The sequence below is a fragment of the Paramisgurnus dabryanus genome, chromosome 12, assembly GCF_030506205.2.
Source record: "Paramisgurnus dabryanus chromosome 12, PD_genome_1.1, whole genome shotgun sequence".
NCBI classification, from domain to species: domain Eukaryota; kingdom Metazoa; phylum Chordata; class Actinopteri; order Cypriniformes; family Cobitidae; genus Paramisgurnus; species Paramisgurnus dabryanus.
Genome location: NC_133348.1, coordinates 12,672,956 through 12,693,539, shown reverse-complemented (window position 1 = coordinate 12,693,539; position 20,584 = coordinate 12,672,956). Strand labels below are relative to the sequence as shown.

The 20,584-nt window shown below is 35.9% G+C and overlaps 1 protein-coding gene across 1 annotated transcript in view; it reads left to right on the top strand.

Annotated features, from left to right (window-relative positions):
• Positions 1–41: 41 nt before the first annotated feature.
• adgrg11 (adhesion G protein-coupled receptor G11) overlaps positions 42–20,584 on the top strand; it is a 32,831-nt gene continuing 12,288 nt past the window's right edge. Inside the window, exons 1-3 of the mRNA XM_065256362.1 lie at positions 42–95; positions 12,163–12,266; positions 17,519–17,704. The gene's annotated coding sequence lies outside the window, so the exon portion shown is untranslated. The remainder of the gene's footprint in view (positions 96–12,162; positions 12,267–17,518; positions 17,705–20,584) is intronic.

Genomic DNA, 20,584 nt, shown 5'->3' with positions numbered 1-20,584 from the left:
CACGCCCACCGGCGGTGACCTCATAGCATTATGTTATTGCTGTGGAGAGGGGCGGGGCGTCTCACGGTGAGTGTTGTTGGTGCCCGCGGGAAAAGGTCAGTTGAGTTTAGGGTTTGTGTTATATGTTGTTAAATTTGTGATTATCTTATCTTAAATACAGACGGATTAAGTTTTAAACTTTGAGGTGTGTCTGTCTGCGCATGAATCTTTACTTTTTTTTTCTAATACTTCTCTTTGATGCTTCAATAAACAGAGAAACTGACACATTAAGTTGCTCTAAACCGCTAAACATTAATAATAAAACACTGTTTAAGTAATAATTCTTTCCAAAAGCTACCATTTTGTCATTTACTCATCCTCATGTTGTTAAAAAAAATGTATGGTAGCATTGCACTATCAATGCAAATGTTTTGGGTTCGAATCCCACATGCTGATTAAATGTATACCTCAAATACACTTTAGATGAAAGCATCAGCCAAATCCGTGAATGCAAACGTATGACTTTGAAGAATCTTCATTCACTTCTGGTCCATACAAAACTTTATAGTGACTACTTTAAACTTTAAAAAGGGACATAAAAGTACCATAATAGATGTACAAATTACACATTTTCTTCAGAGTTAACTGAAACCAATCATCGATGTCCCAAATGATCACAATTATAACATTGTCATGCTAAAATACACAATATAGTAACAACTATGACATCAATGCGATGAGTATGCTTACTTTCATACTATAAAGGCGGTTTCAGTTGTAAGTAACAACATAAACAAACAGCTTTCGTGGAACAAACTTAACCAATCTTATGCAAAGAATCAATAACAAGCAAAATAAATAACAAGTTACTAGCTAAATAGCTAAAGCGTATCAAAAACTACACTGAGCTAATGTTACTGTGTAAAATATGTACTAATTTATACATCCTTAAAGGTATAGCAGAAGATTTTCCCGAATTTTTGAAAAGAACCACCCCTCCACTTTTTAAAAAAAGATGCACTTGCGCAACACTCTACCTGCTCCAGAGAGGGAACGCCTATTAAACGTGTGCACGAGAGAGAGCATGCACGAGCCTAGTTCTTCTCTTCGCTCGGTTTACAAGTTGCTGTTGGCATGGCTCATACATTACGATGTTTACTGTGTAAGTGACTTGTGCCAGGGTAATCGCTAATCATAGCTTACATCAACTTTTAATAGCAGTGATTTTAAATGAATTTCTCCAAATAGCATGCCAAACTTTACCTGTTCGAGTAAAACCCTGTAAGGTGGTGCCAAACCCTGACAAAAGGTATTTCAAAAGCCAGCAGCAAATGGCTGAATCCACAGGGAACTGCTTCCTAATTCCTGTTGAATTATCATCTGAAACCTCTCTCAAAGAGTTCACATCTACCCCCCAAGAACACTACCCCAAGTTGTGAGACTGAAACCTCTCTCAAAGAAGAGTCACACACCCTACCACACGTTCTCATCCCCCTCTCCTCATGTTCTCAAAGCAAACTGTATATGGAATGCTACATTCTGCAAACACATGTATCTGAAACTGGTCTTGTTTGGTGTTATATGAAGTGTTTTTAATGCAAGTGGTACATCTGGGTTTATTAATATGACAACAGGATTCAATGTTAATCTGTGACAATAAATAAGTAAATTTAACCTAATGTTGGGAGACAACTCCCACCTTAGACATGTTGATCAATCACCAACTGTATGTATATTAGGCAACACCCCTGGGCTTACAAGAACCAATCAGCATGTCATATCACAATGCTTTGTTCTCTGGCTATTTAAGGAGATGTGTAGAAGATTTAGGCGGGACTTTCAATATCGAGAAATGCACCCCCATGATGCTGTCCTGGCACAGCATCATGTATTTTTATTTTACTTTGAGGAATCTGTAACCAGATCTTCATCTCATTACCAGGTATGCAATGGGTTTTCGTTTGATTTTCGTATTCGAATTGGAATGTAAATTGGCTTCTGAATTATGCTTTACCTACCTGGTTAATAAATTGTGTTTGGATTATTCTGTGTTGCTACGAAAGTTATTGACATGATTAGTAAATTACGATGTATCCTTGTTACCGCAATGTCTGAAAATCAGGCTAGTATTACGGACCAAAATCCCAGACTAGATGGCATAGTAGTACATCAGCGGAGGATTTTGGAGATCCGACTAGCACTTGGCGTTAGTTTAAGTTAAATTAGATGCGTGGAGGCTAATTTCCTGTTTAGAGTAACAAGTAAATGTTGTCTGACCACTCTAAATCAGATGAGCCTCAGCCTCTGGTTATTTCAATATTAATCTATCTAAGTTGCATATTAAATTATGACACGATTATACAAAGCTATCATTGGAGAAGACGGTCAGTTTGTTTTATGATAGTGGTCGTGAGCCTCTGGTTAGAAATAAATATTGTAATAATTAAGTTGCACCTCTATGGGGACTAAATAAAGTATGTTCAGAGATGAGCACGCGTAAAGGGCAGCCTTCTGAACATATGGTCTAACCTCTAGCAGCGACCAAGCCTGATTCGGTTGTGATCGTGGGCCCGCATGATTATTAAATATTAATAAACGGCCGGTGCGTGAGTCCAAAGCGACATGAGTAGCCGAATGAACGGATGCAATAACAAGTAGGGCTAAACAAGAATGACCAAACATCCACCCAAATTCTGTAACTGTTAAAAGTAATTCTCAATCCGATTTATATTAACATTATCTTGGAGTCAGATAATAATACAAAATTGCATAATGCCAAAACGTCATCTGCAAGCGCCGGAAAAGACAGAACGCGCTATAATCCTCGTTTGGATTCCGCCGTTGGGCCAAACGGATGGATGGGGTCATATTTGGACCCTTACAAAGTGGTGATTCCCGGGACGTGATATTCAACCAGTGGAAATCTTATCAAAATGTACAAAGTACGACTGATTCGATCCCTGGAGAATAAGAGTCTTTTCATGGAGCTAAAGGTTTGATCTTCTTCTATTTCTTCAGCTGATGTGGTAAGTCAATCTTTTCTTTGCCTTTTAAAAATGTTTAAGGGAATGTTTTAAACATCCCACATTTATGAAATAGGTTGTAAATATACCTAATGTTAGACTGGAAATCAAATCCGGTGGGGCCTTTAAGAATGAAATGAAACCACATTATTAGGAAATGCTGTGTGATGTTAAATGAAGAATGAATTGCTTTGCTCTGTTAAGATCTTTTGTTTACATGCCTACGGAAAACAAAAGATTGCCTTAAATTGGAGTTAAATCATCCAAAATTTGCTCTGATCCTCAAACAAGGAAAACATCTAGAATCTAAATTTAAATCACCAAATTCTACACAATTGTTTATGTTGTGACAGTAAATGCACAACCTGGAAAGAGTGCCAAAATAACTTTTAACAATTGAAAAATGATGTTGGATGATTTAAACTACAATGCAATGAATGTGTTTGCATGTGAAAGGAGGACTTGGACAATTGAAATGTGAGAAGCACACAGATAGTAAGGTTTTTAAATGCTGCAAACACCAGTGTACAATCTATATTTGATGAATTAAAGTAATATTGTAATCAAGCTATGAAGGAAATGTATGAATGATTGAAGGCAGCGTTGTTGGATTTAAAAATCCCCAACGCATAGAGAAATGTAACTGAATGCTGGACATTAAGCAAGTAGGAAGCAAGTAGGGAAATGATTTCAAATGAGTGGTTGTGAGTGAGCCTTCTAAAAGATCACTCTGGGTTGAATGAGGATAGAATGGAATCAGTAAGTCATATTACAATTACAAACTTCTAATTCAATGTAGTATTCCTCCATTGATGAGATACAATTAAGCAAAACCTAAAATTGTTGCAGGAAAATACAATGTTGTTCTAGGCCAACACAAATGGTCTTATCTCTCACTGTGAGACACCCAACTGAGATGAAAGGGCTTACCCCCCACTCAGATAACGGGCTATCCATTGTTCCCAAGAGAGAACATTGTTTTTAAGAGAGACATTTGTCTGTAACCATATTTTTCCTTCTGTAAATCAATCTAAGTGTTCTTTAAGAACTGGATAAACACCAGGACTGTTAAAAGTTCTTGGCTTAGTCTTTCCCTATGAGTCGGTGAAAATTGTTTAAAGACAGTTTTGTACAGCTTTATAGAGATGTGAAAGGCCACACAATTTTTAGTCTTGAAACTGTTGTAGAAATACATTAGCATGAATCAATGAAAAACTGTTCCTCACACCAGTCTGTCCAGGGCTGACACCTTTTCACATTCAAATACATTGATACAGTAACATCTTGCAAATTACAAACACCAGCCTGGTGTTCCTTAAAAGAGATCAGTAATGAAAGTATTTTTAATTTATAGTATTTTAATGTAATATAATCTATATTGTGATCAAGTTGCAATATACATTATATTATAATGGCCAAACAGGCCTCAGATGGTAAAATGTGGTGTATTAAATGTACTATGGAATAACTTGCACAGGCCAAACCCACAGAATTGGTCCACTATGCAGTGTCAAAAGGGCGGAATGTGCTGTCACATGTTGCCATGTTTTAACACTTAAATATTACATGACACTTGTGATAGTAAACCAAACCCATTTAACTGGAAATCACTAACCCATTTTTAATCCAATACAGATTGGGCACATGCTTGTGTGGCTTAAACAGCCAGTTAGCATGTGTTTAACATTCTCATTGCAGTGATCCGTTTACATTTTCTGATTTGTAATTGATCGTAAGGCATTGATATTTCTATAGAACACATTCTAGTTGTTTGTTTCGTATGTGTTTCTATGTTGAAGGATTTGTCTCCTATGTGGTAAACTCTGCTATTCCCTGTATAGCTGCAGTCAGACCCTATAGAGGAGCACAAAAATGCCATGTGGCTACATTGTGTTATAATTGCATTAATGAAAATGTTTTACCTCACAACAGAATCCAGTAGCACTTTTACCATGTTTCCTAACTAAAAACACTGGTGTTGGAAGACTTATTGAGCCAGATTACAACCTCATACCGATAATATCGAACTGGCTCCCTGTTTTAACAACAGGACTAAATTTGCATCACAATTTATCCTCCTCACCTTTGTTGCAGCATGGTATTCACACATAGCCTCAGTTAAATTAAATCGCATAGTAAACACTCACTTACCAAGAATTAGTCATTATTTCAAACTGTCTGAATTTAAGCATCTGTTTTGAGTTTTCTTTTCAGAAGTTTGATCAGTTTAATGTCTACTGAAATCTTGATAAAGAGCAATTTTCTAAGTTTAATACTATTATTTTTGACATTTGATTTGCTCTGTATGTAAGACATTTAAAACTATCATGTTTATCACCACGCACCACACAACATATTCCAAACTGAACACTACACTTAAAACCAACATTCTCCTGTTACACCAACAGAGCCATCTAATCTAACACATATGCTAAAGTGATATCATTCACACCCATATTAGCAAAACTACAACACTCATAAGAAACTTACATGGCAAAGTCACACTTTGATAATTATTTTTTTAATTGCAATAACAAACTTACTGTCTTAATCTCAAATCAATAATCTTACTGTTGTTGTCATAAGTGGAGGAACAGTGGCGCCCTGATCCTCAACTTATCACTAAATAACAGCACAGACAATTGTCAAGAATCAATCAAACCATTTACTCAACTCCTAATATCAAATGTGACTTAGCCAACAGATCAGAGATCACACACACACCTATACAAATATTCACATATCTCTACACTCACACACCTACTTATACACGCTAACACATTGAAATCTGAGATTCTAAATCTTCAAGTGTATGGACTACACATACTCATTAACATATACACACATACACATACAGATACACATAGGCACATACCTGAACACATAGAAATCTAACATGAGATTCTGAACCTTCAATTGTTCTCATGGACTCAACATGTTCTGAACATATTCTTAGTTAATCTTAGGCCTAGAAGGTGCTTATATTAGAAAATTCAGAGTTCCCGCGAAACATTGATTGAAGATGTGTGTATGGAATGATTACAACATTATGTGCCTATTATTATTATTATTATTATTACTATTATAATTATATGGTCTACAATGCCATACATAAATCTATTATAGCAATATTTCACTATTATCAATACACCCTATAGTATGCATAATCAAATTTTACTTTAACATATTCCATTTTTTATTTTCACATGACCTAATATATGCATACCTGAATATTATTTTAACACTTTCTGGGTTTTATTTTTTTATTTTTACATTACCCAATATATCCATTCATGAAGGTTATTTTTACATTTTCTGGGCTTTATTTTTCATATAATCTATAATATGCATACTTGAAGGTTATTTTAATATTTTCTGGGTTTTATTTTTCATATAATCTATAATATGCATACTTGAAGGTTATTTTAACATTTTTCTGGGTTTTATTTTCATACAACCTATAATATGCATACCTGAACAATTTCTGTTTTTTTATTTTTCATGTAACTTATAATATGCATACCTGAAAGTTATTTTAACATTTTCTGAGTTTTATTTTTTATAATAAGCATACCTCAATGTTATGTTTTTATTGTTTTAACCTGATCTTTTGCATCCTCTCCTTCAATATCCAGAGATCAGGTACCTTTGAATTCCAAATACAACGGTGGGAAAGAATGATGGTAATTTTATAGATCAGATATATTTGACCCTATCGTACCACTTGCTTCTTTTCACATCAAGTTATCATGTGTAATGATTTTATTTTATTTTATTTTATTTATGGTTTGCCCTAACTATCATGTTATAGTGTTACCAAGCCTATTGATATTGATCAGTGCTCAATCAATGAATGGTCATTTAAGATGTGCAGGTGTTTTACACAGTGATGTATTGTTAATGAAATGAACTTTATTCACCTAATGATGTCTGAATCCGAGGACATCACCTTACAGAGGTGACAACTTTCTTCAAAGGATCAGAACGTCTAAGAGCAGGTGGTTTCGCAAATGAATGACCAAACAAAGCACACAGGCCTGATTGAGCTTGACTGGAACACTATAAACACTACAGAGACTGGACACCACCAAGAGCTAACACCTTATTGTATATTGATCTCATTGGGAATGTTTTGTTTATCCCACTTCATCAAAAGGGCGGATTTCTGTAAGGTGGTGCCAAACCCTGACAAAAGGTATTTCAAAAGCCAGCAGCAAATGGCTGAATCCACAGGGAACTGCTTCCTAATTCCTGTTGAATTATCATCTGAAACCTCTCTCAAAGAGTTCACATCTACCCCCCAAGAACACTACCCCAAGTTGTGAGACTGAAACCTCTCTCAAAGAAGAGTCACACACCCTACCACACGTTCTCATCCCCCTCTCCTCATGTTCTCAAAGCAAACTGTATATGGAATGCTACATTCTGCAAACACATGTATCTGAAACTGGTCTTGTTTGGTGTTATATGAAGTGTTTTTAATGCAAGTGGTACATCTGGGTTTATTAATATGACAACAGGATTCAATGTTAATCTGTGACAATAAATAAGTAAATTTAACCTAATGTTGGGAGACAACTCCCACCTTAGACATGTTGATCAATCACCAACTGTATGTATATTAGGCAACACCCCTGGGCTTACAAGAACCAATCAGCATGTCATATCACAATGCTTTGTTCTCTGGCTATTTAAGGAGATGTGTAGAAGATTTAGGCGGGACTTTCAATATCGAGAAATGCACCCCCATGATGCTGTCCTGGCACAGCATCATGTATTTTTATTTTACTTTGAGGAATCTGTAACCAGATCTTCATCTCATTACCAGGTATGCAATGGGTTTTCGTTTGATTTTCGTATTCGAATTGGAATGTAAATTGGCTTCTGAATTATGCTTTACCTACCTGGTTAATGTTTGGATTATTCTGTGTTGCTACGAAAGTTATTGACATGATTAGTAAATTACGATGTATCCTTGTTACCGCAATGTCTGAAAATCAGGCTAGTATTACGGACCAAAATCCCAGACTAGATGGCATAGTAGTACATCAGCGGAGGATTTTGGAGATCCGACTAGCACTTGGCGTTAGTTTAAGTTAAATTAGATGCGTGGAGGCTAATTTCCTGTTTAGAGTAACAAGTAAATGTTGTCTGACCACTCTAAATCAGATGAGCCTCAGCCTCTGGTTATTTCAATATTAATCTATCTAAGTTGCATATTAAATTATGACACGATTATACAAAGCTATCATTGGAGAAGACGGTCAGTTTGTTTTATGATAGTGGTCGTGAGCCTCTGGTTAGAAATAAATATTGTAATAATTAAGTTGCACCTCTATGGGGACTAAATAAAGTATGTTCAGAGATGAGCACGCGTAAAGGGCAGCCTTCTGAACATATGGTCTAACCTCTAGCAGCGACCAAGCCTGATTCGGTTGTGATCGTGGGCCCGCATGATTATTAAATATTAATAAACGGCCGGTGCGTGAGTCCAAAGCGACATGAGTAGCCGAATGAACGGATGCAATAACAAGTAGGGCTAAACAAGAATGACCAAACATCCACCCAAATTCTGTAACTGTTAAAAGTAATTCTCAATCCGATTTATATTAACATTATCTTGGAGTCAGATAATAATACAAAATTGCATAATGCCAAAACGTCATCTGCAAGCGCCGGAAAAGACAGAACGCGCTATAATCCTCGTTTGGATTCCGCCGTTGGGCCAAACGGATGGATGGGGTCATATTTGGACCCTTACAACCCCAACCTGTGCTTTTAGCGCACGCCAACGTGTGAAATATTCTCCAAAAACACTCTGGTCTTGTTTCCTTCTTCAGAGGCCTTTCTCTTCTTGTCATACACTTCGTAGACACCTTTTCTCTTGCGGCATTTTGAAAAAACACGGTGAGAACGTGAGCTTCAATGAATGTTTGAAACCGTAGCCCACCACACATATACACATGAAAGTGAGCATGTGCAGAAAGCGAACCTAGGGACGAGCACATACGACGGCCTTACGTAAACATATCACCAGAATGATTGACAACTGGGATGACCAATAGGCTTGATGATCCACCCAGAAAAAGAAAATCTTCCGCTATACCTTAAACTACGCATCGGCTGCCAAACCTTGCTTTACTTAGCGATGATTCATGATTGCTGCCTCCCCTCATCTTTAGGAAACCAAAATATGTGTTATTTTCAGCAAGGTTTTTGTTACAGAGTTCAGTTTAGCCACTAGCCAGACCATTTAACTAACAAAAAATATTATGTTATTTAAAGTTAAACTATGTGAGTGGCGCTGTGTGGCGACTTCCTGAGTCACTTCCTGAGTCAAAGCTGGGTGGTATGGACAGGCGCCACCTGGCAGTGCCAGTGTGCGTATACTCATAGAAAACAATGTGTTCGATTTTTTAGAACGACGCAGCACTGAGCTGCGCGTCCAGTGTGCGACCCCCTTAAGTGTGTATTATTACATGTTAACGATATGCAAAAGGTATACATACCCCAAATTAAATGATGATGGGAGTTATTGTCTCCAACGTAGGCCTAAATCTCTTTTCTTGGACTACAACAAACACATGGATTGTAGGCAACAGTTTACTTCCTGGTATTGATGATGTAAACAAGATCGACATTATCATAATTCCTCCCGCTTCGACTCACAGCCTGTAAATTAACTCCTGTTAGCATTGCACTTTGAGCGAATGTTTCAAACATGATAAGGAGCGTCACATTTCCAGCTGACGTCAGAGGTATTCAGGCCAATCACAACGTACAGATTAACTGGCCAATCAGGAACACAGAGCTTTTCAAATCCGTGTGTCAGTGAAATCTGGAGAAAATAATGTGTTTTTTAAACCATAAACCACACAAACACATTGTATAATAACAAATACACAAAAAAACTTTGTTATTTTAGCAATTAAATGCGTGCTCTATAAATAAAACTTAGGAAAGATGACAGATGGTTTTATCAGACACGCATGTGTTGTGGCGGTTATGAGCCTGGCCCGAATTTAACTTTTTTTCTGTGCTTATTTATAAGCTTTGCAAGCAACTAAACTGATCTCTAAAACAAATACCTTGGCGAAAAAAAATTTGTTCCAAAACACAAATTTGGCCTCCAGGCAAGAATTTAAATATCTGCAACTAACATTGCAGCCTATACATTAATTTTACGTAATAACGTAAACTCATTGTAATGGTTGATACGCTTTAGCTATGACTTAAACTAAGGTAATTTATTGATTTTCTTTTTGCTTTTTTATTAAAAATAATATACGGCAGACCCCCTTGTTATTGATTGTTTGTGGAAGTTAAGTTTGGACCACGAAAGCTGTTTGTTTATGTTGTTGTCGCTGATACCATCAGCTAAATGGATTACACTCCTTTCATGCATTGTACCCAACAGCCTTTAGTGGAGACTATTGCACAATAACTTATCGCTTAAATGCAGTCTATAATAACACTGCATGTAAATGCATATTGATTTTTTACTTTTAATGTGACTCATAAAAACAGGTATTGTGATAGAGTTGTACAAATTTCCCCATCCCTACATTCAACTCAAGTGCACTTGTCATTAATGGGCAGTGAGTCACCTGCATATTACATGAACATCTCGGTTGCGATGACATCATCTTTTCTGGCAGCCTTCGGGCTCAGCATTCCTGCACACCGCCGCTGCATTTCTGAACCGCAAGAATCAAACACGCTTACGTTTTCTTATTAGTGCACTGTTAGAGGAAACTGTTCAAGAAAGGAAAGTTGGGTACTTTAAAGAGAGAAATATAGGGCAACACATGCCGTGCTGGCAGGGATTTCAGTGTAGATCTGGAGGGCTTTAGATGAGGAATAGGCAAAGGATTGAAATAGACTTGAAGTGACTCTGTTTCTACGGTAACTGTGGATGGGGAGGTACAGGAGATGAGAAGGGAGGCAAAACAAACGCTGGCGATGCCTCCGTGGCAACAGCTACATCATTGGTTCCTGTTTCATAGTAAAGATCTGTTAAAAAAAACAAAACATAAGAGGCCCACGAGACGCCTCCCTCACAACTGCATGTTGCATCAGAAAGATCCTACAAGAGGAAAAGCTAAACACACACAAATCACATGCTCCACTTCGCTCCACCACAAACCCACCCCACCCGCACCTCTCTCCCGCCAAAACATCTCAGCCTGTAAATCCTGCCCAGAAACCAAACAGCTGACTTCTGCCTCGCTACGATTGGTGCAGCTCCCTAGCAACGGCGTGTCTTTATTCAGCCAATCAGGCACTGAGTTTTCTGTGCTGTCATCCAATGGCAGACAGTCCTAGGTCACCCAGGCAGAAACTGTGACTTGGTAACTGTCCGGCAGAACAGAAACCGACTCTGATTGGTGGGATCCGTGCTCGCATCCTCATTGGCTGCCGGTTACGATCTCTCAGTCATTCATATGTTTTTTAGCTGCTCTCTTTCGGGCCTGAAGTGATACGCCCACAGCAGAAGATCAATTTTTCTTCGTTATGATTGGTTGAGCAGCAACGTGGCCTCCTAGTAACAAACCACAATTGCTAGACGAGGGTGTGGTTAGACTGCTGTCAATCATACAAATGCTGGCCAAACATGATGTTGTTGCTGGCGTTCTGCTCTCAGTGAGTTCATTAACTAAAAGTCACACACTTTTTAACGTGTAATATCTCTAAATAATTTCTGAATTTATACAGACACGGGTTTACAATAATATTTTAGTAAAATTGGAAATTTGCTAGTTTAAGACAATGTAAATAAAAATATGCTTAACTACTTTTTTGCTTTTACATTAAATTTTTTTTATTTTAATTGTAACATTTTACATTGTAATTTAAATAAAAAAAAATTGAAATCACCTTAAAATATTTGTATTGCAGCAATAACATTTTGAAGATTTATCTCTATAAAAAAATCTAATTAAAATAAAAAAATTGTAAAAAATTATATTATGTAAGATTATGAAACAATATACATTTTCGGCAAATAAAAACTTTCTGTACAAGCTTGAATTTTTGCAATAAATCTAATTATGCATCACATAACAACAAATACAGCTTTATATTTGTGACGGTCTATAGCTGATCCTTTAGTCTTTTTGTCTAAAAAGTATTTGCATGTCTTTCTCCTGTGTGTTGTTAGATGTTTAAACCGAGCTGCGGAGAACCGATTCACCCAGTAAGATGAATGAGTCCCCAGACAAATGACTGCAGCTCCTTTGATAAATCAGACGTGACATCATCGCTGTAAGACTGCATGACATCATTCTGTTGAAAATATTTGAATATGTCAGGTTTTGTATCTGAAGGGACTTCCAAAATTTGATCTGGTGCTTTCGGGAACAAGACAGTATAGTAAAGTTTCTTAAAAGTAAGTGTGCTTCACGCTGCCATACAATTTTTGGCTAAATGGTTCCATAAAGTAGGCTGCTTTTATTACCTCATTGGGTTAATACAAAGATTTGGTCAAATTAAATATGTTTTTTTGCAAGCTGTTCAACACTAGGGGAAAATAAGAGAGATTTTAGTATACAACCTTGATTTGCTTCTGTCAAAGTCACTGTCTGTGTATTTAAATTATTCATTCATTCATTTATTTATTTATAATGGGACCATGCACAATTTTTAACAAAAAAAATTTCATTTCATGTATTGTACCGGATTTAGCCGAAGGCTAATTTTCATCCATAGTCCCCCTTGGCGAAAAAGTAGTCGTTCCTAAACGGTGGTATGTTTGTGACCACCAGTAGTAACATCCAAACTAAAGTTGTGTTTGTTAACAGTAAAAAATGAATATGTGCACCCTCTAGTGTACAAACAGCAAAATGTTAGTGTCACTGATCAAATAATTTTTTAGTTAAAGGGGACATTTCACAAGACTTCTTTAAAATGAAAAATAAATCTTTGGTATATGTGAAGGTTTAGCTCAAAATACCCCATAGATCATTTATTATAACATAAAATTGCCATTTTAGGTGTGAGCAAAAATGAGCCATTTTGTGTGTGTCCTTTTAAATGCAAAATGAGCTGATCTATGCACTAAATAGGAGTGCTGTGGTTGGATAGTGCAGATTATCCCCTTCTGACATCACAGGGGGAGCCAAATTTCAATGACCTGTTTTTTCACATGATCGCAGAGAATGGTTTATCAAAACTAAGTTACTACGTTGATCTTTTGAACAATTGTTAGGTTGGTAGTAGCACTGGGGACTCTTATTTTCTAAAAAAACAAAAAGAAATAAAATATCTAGAATTGGCTATATGTTAAATATAAAATATAAGTTTTTTTCTTTTTTAATTTTTTATATCTGTTTCATCTCTCTGGACATTTCTACCTTAGGAAAAATAAAAGTAATTATCCTTAACTATAGTTCTGTAACTTTTTTTTGAATACCCTTTCTGTCAATCCCACAATTCACCTCGTCAGCAACGCATGGATTGCGTGAAATGTTTGTAATTGGTGCAAACTGCCGAAAAACCAAAAGAAGAATGAACTGAACACGCTTACTAAAATTATCCTAAAACAGATACCTAAGTTTGTGGCGTGTGTGTGTGTGTGTGAGAGAGAGAGAGAGAGAGAGCGAGAGAGAAAGAGAGAGCGAGAGAGATTAAAATAGAGACATCACTGTTAAAGTATCAGAACTGATGACAACAACAGCATCAAAGGAAACTCTTCTGTCCCCAGCCGGTGCCCAAAGGGAAGCTGGTGACAGGTGATGTCAGCAAACTGCAGTCTGGCATCCAATAGTGTCTCCTGGGATCTCTTGTGAGCCACCTGCAGCCTATAAACCAGTCAGTTTGTATTTATTGAAAGGACAAATATCCCACCACATTATTACCTTTATTATGCTTTATAACACAAATAATAAAGCAGCATTAAAAATGTAAGATAAAATGCCTCAGATATACTCGTATACGTTCATGTGTTTTGTCAGAGGTCTCTGTGAATATCAAGCTCCACAGTTTATTTGTTATTAATAACTGTGATGACTTGGAATATAATTTGTCATTGCATGAAAGGTTTTTGATATACAGTGTGCAAAAGTCTTAGGCCACCATTAGATTTGTTGTTTTTGCAATTGTATAGTGATCATATATAATTATTTCTCCGTCTCTTTATTAGAATACAATATGTAAACTTCACTTGAGCAAAAGCAGGCAGCTGTTAAAGCTATGAAATTAAATCCTTATTTCTAATTCTAATCGAATGACTTCAGGACTTCAGTCTCCTCAAAAAAGCTCAAGATGTGTTTCGTGCCAAGAGAGGTCACACTACACATTTAGTTCTGAAAATGGTTTTCTTTTTCATTTTGTACATATTTCCATTTCTGTTTGTATCTTAATAATCAGAGTGAAAAATAAATATGGATGGACATTCAAACTGGTGGACATTCAAACTGGTAAGACTTTTGCACAGTAGCCTACTGTACCTGAATATGACACAGATGTGTACTTTGAAATGGTAAATGATAAAAGTACTTGTCCAATAACAAAAGCCTAATCATTATCAGCATAATCTAATTATATACCCTACACAGCTATATCTTGGCTATAACTACGAACTTGTGAAATCTATTTCCAGTGTGAAAGTAGGTACTTGTTTTTGAACTTTATGTGTGACGGGCCAAATTCAGAACAAGACATTTTATTCGCTTTATTGCCCTCTACCGGCGATTAAGAGACACTGCATGTGACTTATTACAGTCTCTTGTGGTGTCATTCAATACAATTCAGTAAAATCTCATGGACCCCATTATAAAGTTTTTCTTATAACATCACAATAATATTTTTATAATACAAGAAAAAATTAGGCCAATGTTACAGCACATCGTAAAATATCATTAGTTGACATTAGTTTTAATCCTTACAAAATACACTCTTAAAAATAAATGTGCGTTTTTTACAGCGATGCCTTAGAAGAACCATTGCTAGTTCTCAAACAAACCAAGGGTTATTAAAGAGTAACTAAACCCCTGGTCAGAGCGTGACTCCACCCACTGCAATATTTGAAAAATGCAAGAAAAGTGGGCAGATCCCAACGGAGATAGAGGGGACGAACTAGCTCGTACCAAGTGTGTGTTGAGATCGTAACAAGGGAGTTGTGAGCTTGAACCTGCTTACGTCAAGAGTTATTTCTTGGACCCAACATCCAATAGGAAAATTCAACTGCAGTAGCCACCGTTCAACCTGAAGGGGGCAGCACTCAGACGTTTTTACACCATATATTGTAGTATTGAAACACTTTATATCCAAATGTCAAAAACCTTACTAAAATCAATGAACAGCACTTATAAAGCATCATTCTTACAGATCATTAACTAAAAAAAGTTGGTTTAGGGTTTACTCTTTAAAAGAACCATTTTTTTTTTACCTTAATAGTCTCAGGGGCGGTTTCCCGTACAGGGATTAGACTAGTCCTACACTAAAATAAATTTAAGAGCTGTCCAAACAAAAAAACAGCTTGCACTAACATGTCCTAAAATACATAGGTGCTTTTTGTTTTGCCTTAAAATCCACACAAGTATTGTTTTAGTAAGGCATGTTTGTTAAAACTAGTTATATATCCTAATTAAACTAAGACCTAGTCCTGTCTTAAGATAATCTCGGTCCAGGAAACCATCCCTCAGACTGTTAAGTCTGTAAGATTTGTTCAACCTTTTGTGCAAAAAGGGTTCTTCTAATGTTAAAGTTTCCTTGGAACCATATAGCCAAAAATGGTTGTTTATTTGTATTACCGTATTTGGGAAGATAAAGGGGTGCTAATGTTCATGCATTATGCATTGTTTGATATGTCTATTATATGTATTTAAATATAAGTTACCATTTTAAAATAATTAAATAACTAACTTTTTAAAATAAATAACTTTCATGATGTCACAAAATCACAATTAAGTGATATAACTCATAGTTTGCAGTTTAAATTTCTGTTTTGTAACTAACAAAAGCAATATCTTTGTGTCATCTTTATCCAAGAAGTAAGATTTGGTGGGAAATCAACATCACAAGCATCCATTTTAGATAATGTTTATCATTTTGTGATGCTTAGGGTAATCATTGTTTGGTTGTCTTAAAATATTAAATAATTTTTACAATATGACAATCTAAATAATAATACAAATAAATAAAATAAAATCTGAATTATAATAAAAAATCCAGGGTTAAACAATATCAACTAACTAAGCAAAGATAATTGGTTTGAAGAATATATCAATGATCAACCAGAGTGTGAGTTCAAATTCAGATTAATTATGGGTAAATTGGAATAAGAAAAGATCCAACTCATGAAAATCACATGTATATGAAAAAAGAGCCAGGACAAATATACCAGTTCCTCTCCTCTTACTGTTTATTAAAGGAATAAAACATTAGATAATGTCCAAAACCAGTTATATATGAAGCAAATGTTTACGGAAGTTGAGGGTATTATAATTCAGTAGTGTTTACATAATCATAATGGTCATCAATATTTATTTTTTATATGTCTCTACTGTATTTTGTTCATAATGTTCCTGTTCATAATACTGTAACCAATGGTTTTGTTTGTTTGTTTCCTGTGGCAGAGCATCTCATTTGTTAAACAGATAATGAGGTTGAGCTTACGTAGGCATTTTATGGAAATTTTAGTTATGTATGTGACTTACTCTAAAGGTTATCCAAACAAAGAGGTTATTATGAGAAGTTTCTGGACATAATAAATGCCCTTTGGGGGCATGTGTGTATTTTTCATGTATATTTTTTATAGTCAAGAGCATACTGAACTTGGTAAAGAAAGTGTTTAGATAATAATATAATATAATACAGTCAAGTAAAGAGTTAAACGTTGTAAAGTCACTTTAATAATATATTTTTTATTTACATGACTTTCATAACAGTGTACTGGTATATCATGAACACTTTAATTCTTAACATTTAATCTTACTGACATTGAGGCATTTCCCGGAAAGGGTTTAGATTAATCCAGGACTAGTCCTTAGTTATATTAGGACATTTAAGTAGTTCTTAAAGAAACTTAAGAAGAAACAATCCTGATGTGCATCTTGAGACAAAACAATGGCACTGATATATGTTAAGATATGTCAGTGCAAGCTGTTTTTAAATGAATGCATCTTTAACTTACATTGGGACTAGGATAAGACCTGTCTGGGAAACTGCCCTATTATATTAGTAAATCAATTTAGTAAAATGAATAATAAAAAATAAGACAGGGTGGTATCAGTGGTTTAAGACAACACAAAAAAATGATAACACTTGATACCACTGTTGACATGAGTAAATTACAAAATAGAAATTTATGCTAGAAGAAAAGGCAGCACATGTTAACTCCTAATAGTATAGGGATGTAGAGCAGGCAGAGTACTGAGTATTACTCAGTAAAAATGTCTTTTGGTGTATGACTGCTAATATTTGTATAAATTAGACCTAATCTCACCACACCGTAAAACTTCACAGAACATAAACTAAGACCTGTCCAAACCTTTTGCTTTTTTCTTATGTAACAGTTAAGAATGTGACGCTTCATTCTGTGACAGTGTAACTGTTCTCTGGACAGCTGGTTTGCATGTGAGATGTGATTAACAAAACAGAAAACCACAGCAGTATGGAGGAAATACAACATGCAAAAATGATGTACTGTTTGTGGCTGATGAACGGACACGTACGCAGCATTCTGGCAGACTCTTCACCAGGTAAGAACTTTTTTGTGATCTTGTAGAAAACTAAGCAGAAAACAACGTGATTCTTAAAAATAAAGGTGCTACAAAGGTTCTTTACAGCGATGCCATAAAAGAACCATTTTTGGTTCCTCAAAGAACCATTTAGTCAAAAGTTCTTTATAGATCCATTTAGACCAAAGGGGTTCTTCTATGGTATCGGGAAGGACCTTTATTTGTGTGAAGTAAGCTGAGTTTTTTTACTTTTTTTGGTGTTTGTTGGCTGTCGAAATTCAGTTTAACTACTGTTCATTTTGATTAACTGTTTATGCTTTGCTCATTTATAAATCACTTTGAATTAAAGCATGTCTAGTGATAAAATGTATTTCTGCTTCATTGCCATTGAAATAAAAGTTCAATTTGATCCTCTTACCTCATTACGTTTTACTTAATATAAACAACTGTAGCAGACTAATGTGTGATAGTTATGTTGTGGTTTTGATTTTTTGTGTCTGAAATGCACTCTTAAAAATAAAGGTGCTACAAAAGTTTCGTCAGAGCAATGCCGTAGATTTGGTTCCCAAAAGGCACCATTCAGTCAAAGGTGCTTAAAGTGCCCCATCATGTTGCTAAAAACTATGTTATTTTGTGTGTTCGCTGTAATACAATGTGTTTGCGTCGTACACATTATTTTCCACATACCTTACATTATTGTTGTAATATGACCCGCCTTTCTGAAACACGTCGATATCTACAAAGCTTATCGCTCTGAGAAAGCGCGGTGTGATTCGATTGGCCAGCTATTCAGTGCATTGTGTTTGGCCAAACACCTGAAGCGAGCAGCGGAAATGTGATGCTCCTTACCATATTTGGAAGATTAGCTTCCAACAGGAGATAAAACCGTCTTTATAACATTATCAGTACGAGCATGAATCTGATCCAGATAATGCCGATGACCAAGCTGATCAATCAACTTTACCAGCGCGGGTTAAGCAGATTAGTAAGGTAAGGATATTAAAAGGTCTCCATTTGTGACCCAAGAAACTACAAACAACATGCGCTACCCTACACTGCTCAAAAACTCACGTTTGAATAGTCAGTAGCAAATTCTTTAATTATGAAAACTTAGACTACTTACAGGCTGTGAATCATAAGGGAGGAATTATGATAATGTGCGTCGTGTGCACGTCAACGGGATGTGGAAGTAACTGTTGCCTTCTGCCTATAAATCGTTGAGTTCATTATAGTCCAAGAAAATAAATTGCAGTTGGAGACAATGACCGTTTTTCAGACGAAAGGCTGCATCCTGCAGAGGTTGCATTTGTATGCTTTTTTTAGGGTATTAACAATTACAAGGTTGCCTATTATTCTAATTTAATTGTAAATTGTTGTAATATGCTTATGACTTGCCAATGTAATGCTCACTTAACTGAAATAAACCAGGCTTAATGACTAATACAGCCAGTGCCGGTCCTAGATGCTGGGGGGCCCTAAGCAAAGCTTTGTGAGGGGCCCTCTGTCAGTGCATTCAGACCCTTATAGCATAGCACACATACATCTCGGAGACGTCTATTTGATGTCTGCGTTTACATCTGCAAGATGTCTTATTTAAATTGTTTTCTCATCTGCAATACGTCTGTGAGACGTCTCCTAAAAGATGTCATATAGACATATTGAAGATGTCTGCAAGACGTTTTTGATTTAGAATGTATGTAAAGCAGCTCTTTTCCTTTATAAGATGTTTTTACACACCAGATGTATTCCAGATCTCCAGATCTTTACCAGACATCTCACAGACGTACCTGTGCTATCTGGGTAAAACCCAGTCAATGTTGCTGTTAGTTAGTTGTTAACTAACCACATAGTGTATTATCTTATAGCTGTATAATATTCCCATATGCACATTACTTTGAAACCCTGACTGATAAACTTGCTGATTATAACATGAAACATGTATTTGCTGATAAGTTGTTTTGATTTAAAATGTGTTGTGAGAAGCACTAAAAAATTAACCTGATCTAAATGAATGTAATGAATCAAATTAAATTACATATAAATACATACTGTTAATACACAGGGGTTAAATTGGGATTTGTTATGTGGGGGGGGCTCTGTGGGGAGGGGTACTTCGAGGGGTAACATGTTTAATACTGATGACAGCAAAGCCACTGGTGTGTTTCAATGACATTCTGGACCTCTGATAGGATTTGATAAGTTTCAGCTTTAAAAGAGCATTTCACCCGTAGAAACATTAATCTTTATTGAAAGTGTTATATTTGTAGTCGAAATGTAACATACATTTAGAATTTGGTGCCTATTTTACAGAGAAAAGGGGTGTTTGTAGTCTCATTCCCTCAACAAAGACATTGCACTTCCTTCTTTCAATGATGCAAAATGATGATTTTTACATCATTGAAAGAAGGATGTGCAACACTGAAATCTGTATTTCTCCAGTCTCAGCGGCAACTGAGGAAATGATGCATGACCATTCAAAAACATGACTGGAGTTCTAACTATACAAAGCTTAATGCAAATGGGTGAAGTGTCCCTTTAAAGCTGTCACAGAGGTTGACCCCAAATATTTTAAAAATAGTGTCTGATTTTAAATATTGCAAATCTATGAGTTTGACACCCTATATCCATTTGTTGCACATGTCATTATGCACAACTGATCAAACTTTAAAGGAAGTTAAAAGAATCAATCTCCTTGAATAATTCTAGGCATAAGATGCCCAAAAAGACTCAATTAACAAGATAAGGTACAACACACAGTACTGTATCAGCAACATGTCTTAGAAATTAGCCATGGAGATTCCCTATGCTGGTCAGCAGCTACAATCATATAGTTAGGTTTGATTTGTGTAATCAAAATACATTATTTTATTATCTATACAATGAGTTATATCCAGTGTTATC